Here is a 17648-nt window from a genome sequence, read left to right on the forward strand (position 1 = left end):
CCAATTTTTTACATCTGTAACATCTTTGCTTTTTGAGATAAAGGTATCCTCATAAATCTCCCCCCCCCCTTTTCACCCTCCCTTAAGTGGATTTTCGGGAAAAGGTAAAACACATATTTCTTTATTTTAAAAGGAGACTGTAAATAACAATTTATACATTTGTAACATCTTTGATTTTTGAGATATAGGTATCCATTTAAATCCCCCCCTTTTTCACCCCCCCCCTTAAGTGGATTCTAAGGAGATGTTAAAAGACTTGTTTCTTAATTTTTAAAGGAGAATCTAAATACCAATATTGACATCTGTAACATTCTTGGCTTTGAGATATATTTATCCTCATAAATCATCTCCCCCCTTTTCACCCCCTTAAAGGGGCATAATACTCATATGCTAAATCACTTGAAACTGATGCAGCATAACTGTAAAAAGCTGAAAGGAAAATACCACCTGAGCATCTTTATGTAAAAAAGGAAGATATTTTACCTCACAATTTCCTCAGCTCAGCAAAGTAAGTTCTGTGTAAAAAGTTATACTCACCTGCTCCCAGCTGCAGATAAAAAAAGAAGAAGAAATGAACAGCAGCCAATCAGCATCAACAGTGCTGAGGTCATAAACTCTTTTACTGTGATCTCATGAGATTTCCTTGTAAACTTCCTTGCACTGAATAAGGAAATAAGATGAGTGTGCACGAAAGCTCGCTCCTTCCGCTGTCCCGGGACAGACATATTGATTTGTTGCTTAGAAGTCCTTTACAATGGGATGTGACTACTGAGAAACTTTTGAGGTAAAATATCTTTCTTTTTTACATAGAGATGTTCAGGTGATATTTTCTAGACATCCTTTTACAGCTATGCTGCAGCACTTAGTTTCAAGTGTTTAAACATTTGGGTATTATGGCCCTTTAATATGATTTTTGGGAAATGGTAAAACACATGTTTCTTTATTTTTCAAGGAGAATCTAAATACCAATTTTCACGTCTGTAACATCTTTGGTTTTTGAGATATAGCTATCCTCATAAATCACCCCCCTCTTTTCACCCCCCTTAAGTGTATTTTCTGGAAATGGTAAAACACATGTTTCTTTATTTTAAAAGGAGAATCTAAATACCAATTTTCAAGTATGTAACATCTTTGGTTTTTGAGATAAAAAAATCACCCCCCTTTTTCACTCCCTTAGGGACGTAATTTCCAAAAATCCTTCCTTAGTTGATGCCTACATTATAAGAACAACTTACCTTCCAAATTTCACGTTCTTAGGTTAAACGGTTTGAGATGGGTGTTGATAAGTCAGTCAGTCAGGACTTCTTCTTTTATATATATATAGATAGACCTGCAACAAGTACAACATTAGCATATTCCTAAGCGCAAATGAAAGATGCAGTAGATTTAAATGAACGAGAGAGAGAGAAGGGAGAGAGAGGAGAGAGAGGAGAAAGAGAGGAGAGAGAGAAGAGAGAGAGAAAAGAGAGAGGAGAGAGAGAGGAGAGAAAGAAGAGAGAGAAGAGAGAGAGGAGAGAGAGAAGAGAGAGAGAAGAGAGAGAGAAAAGAGAGAGGAGAGAGGAGAGAGAGAGGAGAGAAAGAAGAGAGAGAAGGAGAGAGAGGAGAGAGAGAAGAGAGAGGAGAGAGAGGAGAGAGAGGAGAGAGGAGAGAGAGAAGAGAGAGAGGAGAGAGAGAGAGAGAGAGAGAGAGAGAGAGGAGAGAAAGAAGAGAGAGAGAGAGAGAAGAGAGAGGAGAAAGAGAGAGGAGAGAGAGGAGAGAGAGGAGAGAGGAGAGAGAGAAGAGAGAGAGGAGAGAGAGAGAGAGAGAGAGAGAGAGGAGAGAGAGAAGAGAGAGAGGAGAGAGAGAAGAGAGAGGAGAGAGGGGAGAGAGAGAAGAGAGAGAGGAGAGAGAGAAGAGAAAGGAGAGAGAGGAGAGAGAGAAGAGAGAGGAGAGAGGAGAGAGGAGAGAGGGGAGAGAGAGAGATTAAAATAATACAATTCTACTATTATGGGCATATAACATAATAGAGAGCACTATAGCCCCTATGTACCCCTCTCCAAACGATTAGTTATCAAAATGAATAAGAAGCTCTATCTTTTAATGTGCTAGCTTTACACAAATTAATAGTTAAGTATAAATGATTTACAATACCTTTGTTACAAGCTCAGTGCCTCTGTTTTGTCTTTGCTTCGTTTTTCTGCTTCATTTTAAGTTTGCATTTTATTATTTAACATAGAAATGAAAGTAAGATTTATTTATGTATAGGACGGAAGTGGGACTTTCCCAGGAAAGCAAAAAAAAAAAAAGAGATCCGATGAGTCATACGTCTGACACAGTTTACTTGCGACTACAGTGTTTGTGTAAACTTTAGATTATTAATTCCAGTCATTCCTGAAATCTGATATCTATAAAACAGGTCACTGGGTAAACATTCTGTAGACTCCCTGCTGCTATCTTTTCTTTCTAATTACTTTCATTTTTAACCATGCTTTTAATAAAACATTTACTTGCTGATCAATTTGTATATTTTGCCTATTGTTATTCCCTGAGACCTGCGCATTGTGTATAGTAGCCCATCTAGTGACACATTTATCATTTTGTTAACGTTTTCAGGAATGAAGGCTACATTTAATTATATTCAATACAGTTGATTTTATTATAGAAATTTAACTAATTCTAGAAAATATAAATCCCTGGAAATGTTGATTCCAAATATAATCATTTGCCTTTTATTTATTTTAAAGTCTAAAAGGCCCAAATTGATTTTTTTTTCTAATTAAATTGTATTTATTTTTTCAGCTTAAATGACCAGCAATAAACAGCTGTCTCTTAAAGGGATAGTAAACGCCAAAAATTGTATTGTTTAAAAATATAGATAATCCCTTTATTTACCATTCCCCAGTTTTGCATAATCAAAACTGTTACAGAAATATACTTGTTACCTCTGTAATTACCTTGTATCTAAGCTTCTGCTGACTGCCTCCTTATATGAGATCTTTTGACTGACATGCATTTTAGGCAATTAGTGCTGACTCTTAAATAACTTTACGTGCGTTGTGCATGAGCACAGTGTTATCTATATGTAGGGTGACCATATTGCCGCTATAAAAAGGGACACATATGAAAAATACATATGTCAGGGTTCTTATACAAAACCTTTCTTTAAACAGCCCTGAAAAAAAGCCCTGACATATGTATTTTTCATATATGTTCCTTTTTAAAGCGGCAATATGGTCACCCTATCTATATGAAACACATGAACTAACGCCCTCTAGTTGTGAAAAACTGTAAAATGCATTAAGATGAGAGACGGCCTTCAAAGGCTTAGAAATTAGCATATGAGACTACCTAGGTTTAGCATTCAACCAAGAATAACAAGAGAATAAAGCAAATGTTATGATAAAAGTAAATTAGAAATTTGTTTAAAATTACATGCCCTATCTGAATCTTGAAAGTTTAATTTGGACTTTACTATCCCTTTAAGTATACATTAACTGCTAACAATGAAATCACCACACATACTGATTATATAGATTACGAATATGTATAGGTTTCTAAAAAGAGGTTCAAGTTAATTTACCTTATAGCATGGCTTTTCGCACAGCGTATGAGTGAAAAAGCAGCGTTAAGCCTCATACCGCTGCTTTTTCACTACCGCTGGTATTACGAGTCTTGCATGTTTAGGGGCACTGCACACTTTTTTGGCCTTAATGCAAATTAACTTACACAATTTGCGTAAAGCCTTTTTTCAATGGGACTTCCACAGCGCCGGTATTAAGAGTCTGCCTGGGAGGCCAAAAAGTGAGCGGTACACCCTATACCACCAAGATCGATACCGTAAACTGAAAGTCAGTAGTTATGAGTTTTATGCTACAACGAGGTAACATAAAACTCATAACTAAAGTGCTAAAAAGTACACTAACACCCATAAACTACCTATTAACCCCTAAACCCAGGCCCTCCCACATCGCAAACACTAAAATAAAATTATTAACCCTTAATCTGCAGCTCACGACATCGCTGCCACTAGAATAAACATATTAACGCCTAAACCGCCGCACTCCCGCATCGCAAACACTAGTTAAATATTATTAAACCCTAATCTGCCGCCACTAACATCGCCGCCACCTACCTACATTTATTAACCCCTAATCTGCCGCCCCCAACGTCGCCGCCACTATACTAAATTTATTAACCCCTAAACCTAAGTCTAACCCTAACACCCCCTAACTTAAATATAATTAAAATAAATCTAAATAAAACTTACTATTAATAACTAAATAATTCCTATTTAAAACTAAATACTTACTTGTAATATAAACCCTAAGCTAGCTACAATATAACTAATAGTTACATTGTATCTAGCTTATGTTTTATTTTTATTTTACAGGCAAGTTTGTATTTATTTTAACTAGGTAGAATAGTAACTAAATACTTATTAACTATTTACTAACTACCTAGCTAAAATGAATACAAATTTACCTGTAAAATAAAACCTAACCTGCCTTACAATAAAACCTAACCTTACACTAAAATTAAATAAATTACCTAAATTAAATACAATTACCTAAATTACAAAAAAACAAAACACTAAATTACACAAAATAAAAAAAGAAATTATCACATATTTAAACTAATTACACCTAATCTAATAGCCCTATCAAAATAAAAAGCCACCCCAAAATAAAGAAAAATAAAGAAAAACCCTAGCCTAAACTAAACTACCAATAGCCCTTAAAAGGGCCTTTTTATTGCCCCAAAGAAATCAGCTCTTTTACCTGTAAAAAAATACAAACACCCCCCCAACAGTAAAACCCACCACCCACACAACCAACCCCCCAAATAAAAACCTAACTAAAAAAACCTAAGCTCCCCATTGCCCTGAAAAGGGCATTTGGATGGGCATTGCCCTTAAAAGGGCATTTAGCTCTTTTTCAATTGCCCAAAAGCCCTAATCAAAAACTAAAACCCACCCAATAAACCCTTAAAAAAGTCTAACACTAACCCCCGAAGATCCACTTATAGTTTTGAAGACCCGACATCCATCCTCAATGAAGCAACAAAAGTCCTCATCGAAGCCCACAGAAGTCTTCATCCAAGCGGCCAAAGTCTTCATCGAAGCTTGCAGAAGTCTTCATCCAGACGGCATCTTCAATCTTCATCCATCCGGTGCGGCTCCATCTTCAAGACATCCGACGCGGAGCATCCTCTTCAATTGAAGACTTCTTGCAGAATGAAGGTTCCTTTAAATTCAGCACATCCAATCAGCCAGTAGGATTGAGCTTGCATTCTATTGACTGATTGGAACAGCCAATAGAATGCAAGCTCAATCCTATTGGCTGATCGGATCAGCCAATAGGATTGAAGCTCAATTCTATTTGCTGATTGCATCAGCCAATATGATTTTTTCACCTTTAATTCTGATTCTATCAGCCAATCAGAATTAAAGGGACGCCATCTTGGATGACATCATTTAAAAGAACCTTCATTCAGCAAGAAAACTTTGATTGAAGAGGATGCTCCGCGCCGGATGTCTTGAAGATGGAGCCGCTCCGCGCAAAATTGATGAAGATAGAAGATGCTGTCTGGATGAAGACTTCTACGGGCTTGGATGAAGACTTCGCCACGCTTGGATGAAGACTTCTGCGGGCTTCGATGAGGACTTCTGCCGCTTCGTTGAGGATGGATGTCGGGTCTTCAAAACTGTAAGTGGATCTTCGGGGTTAGTGTTAGGCTTTTTTAAGGGTTAATTGGGTGGGTTTTAGTTTTAGATTAGGGCTTTTGGGCAATTGAAAAAGAGCTAAATGCCCTTTTAAGGGCAATGCCCATCCAATTCCCCGTTTCAGGGCAATGGGGAGCTTAGGTTTTTTTAGTTAGGTTTTTATTTGGGGGGTTGGTTGTGTGGGTGGTGGGTTTTACTGTTGGGGGGGTGTTTGTATTTTTTTACAGGTAAAAGAGCTGATTTCTTTGGGGCAATGCCCCGCAAAAGGCCCTTTTAAGAGCTATTGGTAGTATAGTTTAGGCTAGGGTTTTTTTTTTATTTTGGGGGGGCTTTTTTTTATTTTGATAGGGCTATTAGATTAGGTGTAATTAGTTTAAATATGTGATAATTTCTTTTTTTATTTTGTGTAATTTAGTGTGATTTTTTTTGTAATTTAGGTAATTGTATTTAATTTAGGTAATTTATTTAATTTTAGTGTAAGGTTAGGTTTTATTGTAAGGCAGGTTAGGTTTTATTTTACATGTAAATTTGTATTTATTTTAGCTAGCTAGTAAATAAATAGTTAATAACTATTTAGTAACTATTCTACCTAGTTAAAATAAATACAAACTTGCCTGTAAAATAAAAATAAACCCTAAGCTAGATACAATGTAACTATTAGTTATATTGTAGCTAGCTTAGGGTTTATTTTACAGGTAAGTATTTAGTTTTAAATAGGAATTATTTAGTTATTAATAGTCGGTTTTATTTAGATTTATTTTAATTATATTTGTTAGGGGGTGTTAGGGTTAGAGTTAGGTTTAGGGGTTAATAAATATAGTATAGTGGCGGCAATGTTGGGGGCGGCAGATTAGGGGTTAATAATATTTAACTAGTGTTTGCGATGCGGGAGTGCGGCGGTTTAGGGGTTAATATGTTTATTATAGTGGCGGCGATGTCCGGAGCGGCAGATTAGGGTTTAATAAGTATAATGTAGGTGTCGGCAATGTCGGGGCAGCAAATTAGGAGTTAATAAGTATAAGATTAGGGGTGTTTAGACTCGGGGTTCAGGTGTAAACATAAATTTTCTTTCCCCATAGGAATCAATGGGGATGCGTTACTGAGCTTTACGCTGCTTTATTGCAGGTGATAGGTTTTTTTGCAGCCGGTTCTCCCCATTGATGTCTATGGGGAAACTGTGCACGAGCACGTAAAACCAGCTCACCGCTGACTTAAGCAGTGCTGGTATTGGAGTGCGGTATGGAGCACAATTTTGCTCTATGCTCATTTCTTGCCTGTTAACGCCAGGTTTATGAAAACCTGTAATACCAGCGCTGTAGGTAAGTGAGCGGTGACAATAACGTGCAAGTTAGCACCGAGCAGCTCTTACCGCAAAACTCGTAATTTAGTTGTCCGTTTATTAAACTGTTCCCCCTCTAAACTTATGATAAAAAGTTGTGATTTTATTTTAGAATGGCTTAATATATAGGAAAATATTTAGATATTAAAAATGAGTGTTAAGGTTTAACAGCTAAGAACTTATATATTTAAAAAAAATATAATTTTACTCAATGCACATGTTCACCTCATATTTCAACATACACAATTGAAACAATTCAAAAAGGCAATAAACACGTTTGAAAATGTCGTAAAGAACAGGTAATTATTTTTTTATTTTGTTTAAATCTTTATTAATCACACAGCAATGAAGAATATTACAAAAATCAGAGTGATCAAAATCTAAACAAAAAGGTCACGCAGGACCCACGTGGCACCAATAAAAAGTTGTAAAATAAGATCACAATTCTCTATTATTGCGTTTTACTATTTTACCTAAAAAGGAAGGCAAGAAGACATAAAAAAGGGAAACAAACAAACCACTTCCCCCCGACCTCCCCTCCCCCATTACCTCTCTGCACTCTCTCAGGCATTACCGAGCCAAGTGCTAGGCAAATGGCCAGCAAGCAACTGTAATTGAACATATTATTATTATTATTATTATTATTATTATTATCAGGTATTTGTAGAGCACCAACAGGTTCTGCAGCGCTATGGACATGGGTGGTATATAAAACAATTACAGGGATCAAATGGGTGAAGGGTCCTGCCGAGAGTTACACTGTTGTAGTCGGCTCTTATAAAGGTGAATCAACAAACAGCTGGGCTCATAGGCTTACATGCTATGGGGTTTTAGGGGATAGCAATGGAGATAGGAAGGTTAGTGTAGGTTGTAAGCGTCCCTGAATAGTAGAGTCTTCAGGGAGCACTTGAAGCTTTTAAAACTAAAGGAGATTCTTGTGGAGCGAGGCAGAGAGTTCCAAAAGATGGGAGCCAGTCTCGAGAAATCTTGTAGATGGGAATGTGAGGAGGTAACAAGAGAGGAGGAGAGTAGGAGATCATGAGCGGAGAGAAGGGGACAGGAGGGAGAGTATCTGGAGACAAGGTCTGAGATGTAGGGGGGAGCAATGCAATGGAGGGCTTTGTGTGTCAGAGTGAGAATTTTGTGTTTAATCCTGGAGACAAGAGGAAGCCAGTGAAGGGATTGGCAGAGAGGTGCGGCAGATGAAGAGCGACGTGCAAGGAAGATGAGCCTGACAGAGGCATTCATTATGGATTGTAAAGGAGCTAGGCGGCAGCTAGGGAGACCAAAGAGGATAGAGTTGCAGCAGTCGAGGCGGGAAAGGATGAGAGAGTGGATTAAAATCTTTGTTGTGTCTTGTCTAAGGAAATGTCTAATTTTAGCAATGTTTTTAAGGTGGAAGCGTCAGGCTTTAGCCAAGGACTGAATGTGAGGAGTGAAAGAAAGATCTGAGTCAAGTCTGACCCCAAGACATCGAGCATGTGAGGTTGGGGTAATGATGGAGTTGTCAACAGTTATAGAGACATGGGGGTGGAGATTTTTGAAGAAGGGGGGAAAATAAGGAGCTCAGTTTTGGAGAGATTTAGCTTTAGCTTGACACGGGTTAGCAAGGAAGGAGATAATTCTGGTGCAGAGCAGTAGATTTGGGTATCGTCGGCATACAAGTGATAATGAAACCCGTGGGACTTTATTAAGGAACCTAATGAGGACGTGTAGATTGAGAAGTTTTCATTAATGGTTTAACTAGGGCAATTTGAGCAGAGACTGGGAGAGATAAGATAAACACTTTCCAGTGCTTAAAAAATAGTGCTAGACAGGCATCAGTCGTATTTTGTAAGTTACATTATTCTAGCAGACATTAAGAAATTAAAGCATTCTGAAGTTCTTTCAAATTGGGTACTGATTGGGCCTTCCATAATCTCAAAATTAGATTTCGCCCAAGGAATATAATCGTATTAATTAGCTTTAAGTTTTGCAAAGATCCTTGAAATTTGGCTAAAAAAATATTTCCATCGGCTGAATATAATAATCTAACTGTAAAGTTACATTCATCCAATACATTACTTTAGCCCAGAACTGTCTAATTTTTGGACAGGCCCAGAAACAATCTAAGAGATCCACAGTAGGAGCACAGCATCTAGGGCATAAAATACTTGTCTTATACCAACTAGATAGCCTCGCCGGGGTCAAGTATGTCATTAAACTTAATTTAATCTGCGATTCTCTCCACGCCGTCAGAACCCAGATTTTCTCTATTAATTTGAAAGTATCCGTTATTACCTGTCTATCTATATCCGGGAAGAATTTAATCCATTTAGAAACTATATTATCTACTTGCTCTGCAGAGGACCGTTGATTGAGAAGCGAATAAAGAGGAGAAATGGAATATAGACCCATTTGATAGACACTAATCCTGGTCTGTAAATCTTGAAGTCACAAATCCACACCATACCTTTGTTTTAGTTCAAAGGAGAAATGTCTTATCTGTAAATAGGCATAAAAATCTCTATTTGGGAGCCCAAATTGCTTACATAGTTCAGCGAACGTTAAAGGGGATAAATCTGAGTCTAGTGTTTGTATAATATAATTCAGGCCTTTAGAAGACCATTGTCTGAAAATCTTGTCTGTTAAACCTGGCGAAAAGCTTGGGTTGCCTGTTATAGGTAAAAATTTGGAGACATAGGGAGAACATCCTGTTTCAACACAAAGCTTTTGCCAGGCTGTAATAATATTCCTGAAAGTTATAAGAGAGAAGGGCAGCGAAGGGAGAGAAGTTATTGGGCAATGCAAGATAGCATTTAATTGAAAGGGGACCACCAAGGAAGATTCCCAAGCAAAAGAGGAGACTTGTTCTTGCTCCGTTAACCAGTCAACTGCTACCTTGGCATGGGCAGCTAAACTGTAAGATTGTATATTAGGCAGGGCTAAACCTGCCGCTACCTTATCATTCATAAGACGGGTTACCGCAATGCTTGCCTTTGCGCCTTTCCAGAGAAATTTGGAACAAGCCTTATTATATTTTATTATATCAGCTTTGTAGATAGGGATCGGGATGTTCTGTATTAAATAAAATAATTTCGGAAAAAGTATTGTTTTTATTAACATAACCCGGGCTGTTAAGGAAATGGGAAGATTTACCCAATCCTCCATCTTTTCCTTACATTCCATGAAACAACTGCGAAAATTCAAATTTTACTATTAATCTGGGTTGGGACTTAACTTGATACCAAGATAGGTAATCCGCAAAGTTTCAATGAATAAATGTTCAGTGCTATGATCCTTTTTGTTTAACCATAAGAGTTCAGATTTAGATAGGTTAATTTTATAGCCTGAGATTTGACCAAAAACTCTAACCATATCCTAGAGAAGAGGAAGATTCTTCTTTATATTACTTAAAAATAGGAGCAAATCATCTGCATAAATTAATAGTACCAATTTATGACCCCCAACATGGATCCCTTCCAGCTGGTGGCGATGCAGAATCGCCAGAGGTTCCAATGATATGTTAAATAGCAATGGGGAGAGAGGGCAGCCTTGTCGGGTACCCCTTTGTAAAACTAGATGCTGTGAAATCTCACCATTAATGATTAGAGCGGAAGTCGGGGCACAATATATTAGGCGAATAAAAATTGTTAAGATGTCCAGTCATGCCAAACCGCTCTAGAGAGAAAAATGATTGTTAATTGCCTTTCTCCAAACTATTAGAGAATGGAGGATTCTTTATTTTTTTCACACAGGGGACTCTGCCCAATGTTCTGTCAGACAATGAAACTATGTGACGTCTGCTTTACAACATTTCCATACATAATTGGCCAGAAGTGTAGAGCTATTGTTAGCCCGAGGAACATAAATGCAATCATGAGATCGTAGTGTTCTTTAAGCTCAAATTCATATTACAAGTGGCGTGCTGTTAAAATTACCACAAATTTGTTTGCGAGAACCCTTAAAAGGGCCTAAACCCCAAGATGGTACTTGCCAAAGATGATGGTGGCGTCTCTCCATTTTCATCCCAGCAGTGGTCCTTCTTCATCCTAGCAGTGGTGGCGGTCTGCATCCATCTTCAGAGCTTCAACACTGAGGTCCTCTTCATGCGATCACCAGCCACACACTGAATTTTGAATGCAAGGTACCCCTTTATTATTGGGTTCAAATTCAAATCAGCTAATAGAATAAAAGTTTTTTTGATTGGCGGATTTGAATTTTAACATGATAATCAGCCAATAGGAATGCAGGGGTACCTCACATTCAAAATTCAGTGTATGGCTGGTGACCGCATGAAGAGAACCGCCGTGTAGAAGCTCTGAAGATGGATAAAGACAGCCATAGCTACCACTGAGATAAAGATAAGAAGATGGACCGCCACCGGGATGAAGAAGGACCATATTCGGGATGAAGATGGAGCATCGCTGCCATCATCTTTGGTGAGGGCCATCTTGGGATTTAGTGCTAGGTTTTTTGTTTTTTTTTAGGTGGGTTTATTTTTTTAAGTTTGTTTTTTTTTTCTTTTTCTATGGGCAGCAAAAGAACTAAATGCCCAGCCAAATGCTCTTTATATGTTTTTTTAGGTAGATTTTTTTTGTTTGTTTGATGTTAGATGTTCCACCTTTATCCCAGCAGTGGTCCTTCTTCACCCCGGCAGTGGTCCATCTTCTTATCTACATTGTGAAAGGCGGTCTGCATTCATCTTCAGAGCTTCAACACTGAGGTCCTCTTCACGCGGTCACCAGCCACACACTGAATTTTGAATGCAAGGTACCCCTTTTATATTGGGTTCAAATTCAAATAAGTTAATAGAATAAAAGCTTTTTCAATTGGCTGATTTGAATTTGAACATGAAAATCAGCCAATAGGAATGCAGGGGTACCTCGCATTCAAAATTCAGTGTGTGGCTGGTGACCACATGAAGAGGACTGCCGTGTTGAAGCTCTGAAGATGGATGAAGACAGCCACAGCTGCACTGAGATGAAGATAAGAAGATGGACCGCCGCTAGGATGAAGAAGGACATCCTCCGGGATGAAGATGGAGCATCACTGCCATCATCTTTGGTGAGTGCCATCTTGGGATTTAGTGCTAGGTTTTTGGGGGTTTATTTTTTTAAGTTAGGGATTTTTTTCTATGGGCAGCAAAAGAGCTAAATGCCCAGAAAATGCCCTTTGCATGTTTTTTTAGGTAGATTTTTTTTTTATGTTAGATGTTCCATCTTCATCCCAGCAGTGGTTCTTCTTCTTATCTACATTGCAACGGTGGTCTGCATCCATCTTCAGAGCTTTAACACTGAGGTCCTCTTCATACGGTCATCAGCCACACACTGAATTTTGAATGCAAGGTACCCCTTTTATATTGGGTTCAAATTCAAATCAGCTAATAGATTAAAAGCTTTTTTGATTGACTGGTTTGAATTTGAACATAAAAATCAGCCAATAGGATTGCAGGGGTATCTCGCATTTAAAATTCTAGTGACCACATTAAGAGGACCGCCGTTTTGAAGCTCTGAAGATGGATGAAGACACCTGCCGTTTCCACTGAGATGAAGATAAGAAGATGGACTGCCACTGGGATGAAGAAGGACCATATTCGGGATGAAGATAGAGCATCGCTGCCATCATCTTTGGTGAGTGCCATCTTGGGATTGGTTGATTTGAATTTGAACATGAAAATCAGCCAATATGAATGCAGGGGGTACCTCGGATTCAAAATTCAGTGTGTGGCTGGTGACTGCATGAAGACGACTGCCATGTTGAAGCTCTAAAGATGGATGAAGACAGCCACTACTGCCACTAAGATAAAGATAAGCAGATGGACCGCTGCAGGGATGAAGAAGGACCATCGCAGCCATCATCTTTGGTGAGTCTCATCTTTGGATTTAGTGCTAACTTCTTAGGTTTTTTTGGGGAGGTTTTTTTTTAACATTTTTTTACGTTTAGGGATTTTTTTTCTATGGTTTTGCAAGATTGGGCATGCTAACTTCAATACTTTGGATATAGCGACCGCATAAACTTCTTCTCCCTTTAGACTTTAACCTATCACCAATTAACCGCTAGCAGGGGGTGTCAATCAACCCGATCATATGCGATCGGGTGGATTGCTGTCCGCCGCCTTAGAGGTGGCGGAAGAGTTAAGGAGTAGCAGTCTAAAGACCTCTGCTTCTTAACTCCTGTTTCCAGCATGCGGAAACAGAGGCATTGGGGCCCATACGGGGCTTGATAAATTGACCCCTAGGTATAAAGTCTTGCTAATACTTAGCATTAGTGTTCCACTTGTAATCTAGCCCAAATTTTCTTAGTTCTCTTGGTATCCTTTGTTAACCCCTTAATGACAACTGACGTACCAGGTACGTCATGCAAAAACTAACTGTTAATGACAATAGACGTACCTGGTACGTCAGTTGTCTAACAGAGTGCTGGAAGTGATCACAATCACTTCCAGCAGCTCTGAGGGTATTGCAGTGATGCCTCGATATGGAGGCATCCTGCAATACCTCTTTACAAGCCTCCGATGCAGAGAGAGCCACTCTGTGGCCCTCTCTGCACCGGTAGTGATGGTGCCGATGGTGCCTTTGTCCGGTGGGAGGAGGGAGCGTGTGCGCGCGCGTGCACGATGCGCGCGCGTGCACGGTGCGCGCACACATGCACGGGCGCGCGTGTGCACGTGGGTGCGCGTGCACGTGGGCACGCATGCACGTGCGCGCATTAGCCACACTGACACCAATGAAGGAAGGGGAAAAAAAAAACATAATTTATGCTTACCTGATAAATTTATTTCTCTTGTAGTGTATCCAGTCCACGGATCATCCATTACTTATTGGATATTAACTCCTCCCCAACAGGAAGTGCAAGAGGATTCACCCAGCAGAGCTGCTATATAGCTCCTCCCCTAACTGCCATTACCAGTCATTCGACCGAAAACATGCAGAGAAAGGAAAACCATAGGGTGCAGTGGTGACTGTAGTTTAATGGAAAAATTACCTGCCTTAAAGTGACAGGGCGGGCCGTGGACTGGATACACTACAAGAGAAATAAATTTATCAGGTAAGCATAAATTATGTTTTCTCTTGTTAATTGTATCCAGTCCACGGATCATCCATTACTTATGGGATACCAATACCAAAGCTAAAGTACACGGATGACGGGAGGGACAGGCAGGCTCTTTATACGGAAGGAACCACTGCCCGAAGAACCTTTCTCCCAAAAACAGCCTCCGAAGAAGCAAAAGTGTCAAATTTGTAAGATTTGGAAAAAGTATGAAGAGAAGACCAAGTTGCAGCCTTGCAAATCTGTTCAACAGAAGCCTCATTCTTAAAGGCCCAAGTGGAAGCCACAGCTCTAGTAGAATGTGCTGTAATTCTTTCAGGAGGCTGCTGTCCAGCAGTCTCATAGGCTAACCGTATTATGCTACGAAGCCAAAAGGAGAGAGAGGTAGCCGAAGCTTTTTGACCTCTCCTCTGACCAGAATAAACGACAAACAGGGAAGACGTTTGTCGAAAATCCTTAGTTGCCTGTAGATAAAATTTCAGGGCACGGACTACATCTAGATTGTGTAGCAGACGTTCCTTTTTCGAAGAAGGATTAGGACACAAAGATGGAACCACAATCTCTTGATTGATATTCCTGTTAGTGACCACCTTAGGTAGGAACCCAGGTTTAGTACGCAGAACTACCTTGTCTGAATGAAAAATCAGATAAGGAGAATCACAATGTAAGGCAGATAACTCAGAGACTCTTTGAGCCGAGGAAATCGCCATTAAAAACAGAACTTTCCAAGATAACAACTTGATATCAAAGGAATGAAGGGGTTCAAACGGAACCCCCTGTAAAACATTAAGAACTAAGTTCAAACTCCATGGTGGAGCAACAGTTTTAAACACAGGCTTGATCCTAGCTAAAGCCTGACAAAAAGCTTGAACGTCCGGAACTTCTGACAGACGTTTGTGTAAAAGAATGGACAGAGCTGAAATCTGTCCCTTTAAGGAACTAGCGGATAAACCCTTTTCTAAACCTTCTTGTAGAAAAGACAATATCCTCGGAATCCTAACCTTACTCCATGAGTAACTCTTGGATTCGCACCAATATAAGTATTTGCGCCATATCTTATGGTAAATCTTTCTGGTAACAGGCTTCCTAGCCTGTATTAAGATATCAATAACTGACTCAGAAAAACCACGTTTTGATAAAATCAAGCGTTCAATTTCCAAGCAGTCAGCTTCAGAGAAATTAGATTTTGATGTTTGAAGGGACCCTGGATCAGAAGGTCCTGTTTCAGAGGTAGCGACCAAGGTGGACAGGATGACATGTCCACTAGATCTGCATACCAAGTCCTGCGTGGCCATGCAGGCGCTATTAGAATCACTGATGCTCTCTCCTGTTTGATTCTGGCAATCAATCGAGGAAGCATCGGGAAGGGTGGAAACACATAAGCCATCCCGAAGGTCCAAGGTGCTGTCAAAGCATCTATCAGAACCGCTCCCGGATCCCTGGATCTGGACCCGTAACGAGGAAGCTTGGCGTTCTGTCGAGACGCCATGAGATCTATCTCTGGTTTGCCCCAACGTCAAAGTATTTGGGCAAAGACCTCCGGATGAAGTTCCCACTCCCCCGGATGAAAAGTCTGACGACTTAAGAAATCCGCCTCCCAGTTCTCCACTCCCGGGATGTGGATTGCTGACAGGTGGCAAGAGTGAGACTCTGCCCAGCGAATTATCTTTGATACTTCCATCATTGCTAGGGAGCTTCTTGTCCCTCCCTGATGGTTGATGTAAGCTACAGTCGTGATGTTGTCCGACTGAAACCTGATGAACCCCCGAGTTGTTAACTGGGGCCAAGCCAGAAGGGCATTGAGAACTGCTCTCAATTCCAGAATGTTTATTGGTAGGAGACTCTCCTCCTGATTCCATTGTCCCTGAGCCTTCAGAGAATTCCAGACAGCGTCCCAACCTAGTAGGCTGGCGTCTGTTGTTACAATTGTCCAGTCCGGCCTGCTGAATGGCATCCCCCTGGACAGATGTGGCCGAGAAAGCCACCATAGAAGAGAATTTCTGGTCTCTTGATCCAGATTCAGAGTAGGGGACAAGTCTGAGTAATCCCCATTCCACTGACTTAGCATGCACAATTGCAGCGGTCTGAGATGTAGGCGTGCAAAGGGTACTATGTCCATTGCTGCTACCATTAAGCCGATCACCTCCATGCATTGAGCTACTGACGGGTGTTGAATGGAATGAAGGACACGGCATGCATTTTGAAGCTTTGTTAACCTGTCTTCTGTCAGGTAAATCTTCATTTCTACAGAATCTATAAGAGTCCCCAAGAAGGGAACTCTTGTGAGTGGAAAGAGAGAACTCTTCTTTTCGTTCACCTTCCATCCATGCGACCTTAGAAATGCCAGTACTAACTCTGTATGAGACTTGGCAGTTTGAAAGCTTGAAGCTTGTATCAGAATGTCGTCTAGGTACGGAGCTACCGCAATTCCTCGCGGTCTTAGTACCGCCAGAAGAGCACCCAGAACCTTTGTGAAGATTCTCGGAGCCGTAGCCAATCCGAATGGAAGAGCTACAAACTGGTAATGCCTGTCTAGAAAGGCAAACCTTAGATACCGGTAATGATCTTTGTGAATCGGTATGTGAAGGTAAGCATCCTTTAAATCCACTGTGGTCATGTACTGACCCTTTTGGATCATGGGTAAAATTGTCCGAATAGTCTCCATTTTGAACGATGGAACTCTTAGGAATTTGTTTAGGATCTTTAAATCCAGGATTGGCCTGAAAGTTCCCTCCTTTTTTGGGAACCACAAACAGATTTGAGTAAAACCCTTGTCCCTGTTCCGACCGTGGAACTGGATGGATTACTCCCATTAATAAAAGCTCTTGTACGCAGCGTAGAAACACCTCTTTCTTTATTTGGTTTGTTGACAACCTTGACAGATGAAATCTCTCTCTTGGGGGAGAGTATTTGAAGTCCAGAAGGTATCCCTGAGATATTATCTCTAGCGCCCAGGGATCCTGGACATCTCTTGCCCAAGCCTGGGCGAAGAGAGAAAGTCTGCCCCCCACTAGATCCGTTCCCGGATCGGGGGCCCTCAATTCATGCTGTTTTAGGGGCACCAGCAGGTTTCCTGGCCTGCTTGCCCTTGTTCCAGGACTGGTTAGGTCTCCAGCCTTGTCTGTAGCGAGCAACAGATCCTTCTTGTTTTGGAGCAGAGGAAGTTGATGCTGCTCCTGCTTTGAAATTCCGAAAGGAACGAAAATTAGATTGTCTAGCCTTAGGTTTGGCTCTGTCTTGAGGCAGGGCATGGCCTTTACCTCCTGTAATGTCAGCGATAATTTCTTTCAATCCGGGCCCGAATAAGGTCTGCCCTTTGAAAGGTATATTAAGAAATTTAGACTTAGAAGTAACGTCAGCTGACCAGGATTTTAGCCACAGTGCTCTGCGCGCCTGAATGGCGAATCCGGAATTCTTAGCCGTAAGCTTAGTTAAATGTACTACGGCATCTGAAATAAATGAGTTAGCTAACTTAAGAGCTTTAAGCCTGTGTGTAATCTCATCTAATGGAGCTGATTCAAGTGTCCCTTCCAGAGACTCAAACCAAAATGCTGCTGCAGCCGTGACAGGCGCAAT

General features: G+C 40.3%; 1 protein-coding gene across 2 annotated transcripts in view; it reads right to left on the reverse strand.

Annotated features, from left to right (window-relative positions):
• Window positions 1–2286, reverse strand: part of LOC128638943 (guanylate-binding protein 1) — a 163832-nt gene extending 161546 nt beyond the window's left edge. For both annotated transcript variants that reach the window (XM_053691072.1, XM_053691073.1), the window contains exons 1-2: window positions 2131–2286; window positions 1236–1330 (exon numbers count right to left, since the gene is read on the reverse strand). The gene's annotated coding sequence lies outside the window, so the exon portion shown is untranslated. The remainder of the gene's footprint in view (window positions 1–1235; window positions 1331–2130) is intronic.
• Window positions 2287–17648: the final 15362 nt, after the last annotated feature.

The sequence above is a fragment of the Bombina bombina genome, chromosome 8, assembly GCF_027579735.1.
Source record: "Bombina bombina isolate aBomBom1 chromosome 8, aBomBom1.pri, whole genome shotgun sequence".
Lineage (NCBI taxonomy): Eukaryota > Metazoa > Chordata > Amphibia > Anura > Bombinatoridae > Bombina > Bombina bombina.